Raw genomic sequence first — 2,484 nt, forward strand, 5'->3', positions numbered from 1 at the left:
AAAATATTGGGTTGTCTCCCAAGAAGCGCTTTTTTTAAAGCCTTTTAGCTAGGCATTAATAATTTCAATGATGCTCACAAAAAAGAGAAAAATTGAAGCACAAAGAGAGCATCATAAAACATGCGACAAACACATCTAAGTCTAACATATTTTCTATGCATAGGCATTTTATAAGCAAACAAATTATCAAGGCAAGCAAAAACTAGCATATGCAAGAAAGAAGAAAGTGGCGATAACAATCTCAACATGAAGAGAGGTAATTTAGTAACATGAAAATATCTACAACCATATTTTTCCTCTCTCATAATAATTACATGTAGGATCATGAAAAATTCAACAATATAGCTATCACATAACATATTCTCAACACGATCCACATGCATGCGAAGTTGACACTCTTCCAAAATAGTGGTATTAACATTAACTAAAGTCATGACCTCTCCAAACCCACTTTTATCGAAAATTTCATAAGATTGAACATTCTCCAAATATGTGGGATCTAAAGTTGACACTCTTCCAAACCCACTTTCAATATTATTGCAAACATTATTATTAATCTCATATTCATCATGGGGCTTAAATAAATTTTCAAGATCATAAGAAGAATCACCCCAATCATGATCATTGCAACAAGTAGTAGACATAGCAAAATTAGCATCCCCAAGCTTAGGGTTTTGCATATTATTAGCACATTTGACATTCATAGAATTTGTAATAATATCATTGCAATCATGTTTTTCATTGAAGGAGCTATCGTGAATCACTTCATAAATTTCTTCTTTTAACACTTCATCACAATTTTCAGATTCACAAATCTCAAGCAAAACTTCGTAAAGATAATCTTGTGAACTCAACTCACTAGCAACTGGTTCATCATAGTTGGATCTCTTAAAAAGATTGGCAAGTGGATGAGGATCCATAAAATTTTTGGTTTCTGATTTTCAATAAACACACAATTATACCAAGCGAACGAGCAAACAAACCAAGTAAGACATAAAGGCAAACGAAAAGACAAACAGAAGAAGGGCGAATAAAAAGGCAAATCTTTTTGTTTTTTTGAAAATTGTTTTAAAAGTGGGGGAGAGGAAAACAAGAGGCAAATGGCGAACAATGTAATGCAAGAGATGATAGTTTTATGATGGGTACTTGGTATGTCTTGACTTGGCGTAGATCTCCCCGGCAACGGTGCCAGAAATTCTTCCTGCTACTTCTTGAGCTTGAGTTGGTTTTTCCCTTGAAGAGGCAAGGGTGATGCAGCAAAGTAGAGATAAGTATTTCCCTCAGTTTGAGAACCAAGGTATCAATCCAGTAGGAGAAGAACACGCAAATCACTAATGCCTGCACAAACAATCAAACACTTGCACCCAACGCGATAAAGGGGTTGTCAATCCCTTCACGGTTACTTGCAAAAGTGAGATCTGATAGAGATAGATAAATAGAACTAAACAAAAGATAGAATATTTTTGGGTTTTTTTATTTATAGATCTAAAAATAAAAGATTGCAAAATAGTAGATCGGAAACTAATATGATGGAAAATAGACCCGGGGGCCATAGGTTTCACTAGAGGCTTCTCTCATGAAGGCAAATAATACAGTGGGTGAACAAATTACTGTCGAGCGATTGATAGAAAAGCGCAAAGTTATGAAGATATCCAAGGCAATGATTATGCAATATAGGCATCACGTCCATTTCAAGTAGACCGAAACGATTCTGCATCTACTACTATTACTCCACACATCGACCGACTCCTGCCTGCATCTAGAGTATTAAGTTCATAAGAACAGAGTAATGCATTAAGTAAGATGACATGATGTAGAGGAATGAACTCAAGCAATATGATGAAAACCCCATATTTTATCCTCGATGGCAACAATGCAATACGTGTCTCGCTACCCCTACTTTGTCACTGGGTGAAATCACGCAAGATTGAACCCAAAGCTAAGCACTTCTCCCATTGCAAGAAATACCAATCTAGTTGGCCAAACCAAACCGATAATTCGAAGAGAGATACAAAGATACCAAATCATGCATATAAGAATTTGGAGGAGATTCAAATAATATTCATAGATAAGCTTATCATAAATCCACAATTCATCGGATCTCGACAAACACACCGCAAAAGAGTATTAGATTGAATAGATCTCCAAGAACATCGAGGAGAACATGGTATTGAGAATCAAAGAGAGAGAGAAAGAAGAAGCCATGTAGCTACTAGCTATGGACCCGTAGGTCTGAGGTAGACTACTCACGCTTCATCAGAAGGGCACTAGAGTTGATGTAGATGCCTGTTGGGGAACACAGTAATTTAAAAAAAAATCCTACGATCACGCAAGACCTATCTAGAAGATGCATATCTACAAGAGGGGAGAGTGTGTCCACGTACCCTCAGAGGCCAAAAAGCGGAAGCGTTTAGTAACACAGTTGATGTAGTCGAACGTGTTCACATTCCAACCGATCTAAGTACCAAACGTACGGCACCTCCG

Source organism: Triticum aestivum, chromosome 3D (assembly GCF_018294505.1).
Source record: "Triticum aestivum cultivar Chinese Spring chromosome 3D, IWGSC CS RefSeq v2.1, whole genome shotgun sequence".
NCBI classification, from domain to species: Eukaryota; Viridiplantae; Streptophyta; class Magnoliopsida; order Poales; family Poaceae; genus Triticum; species Triticum aestivum.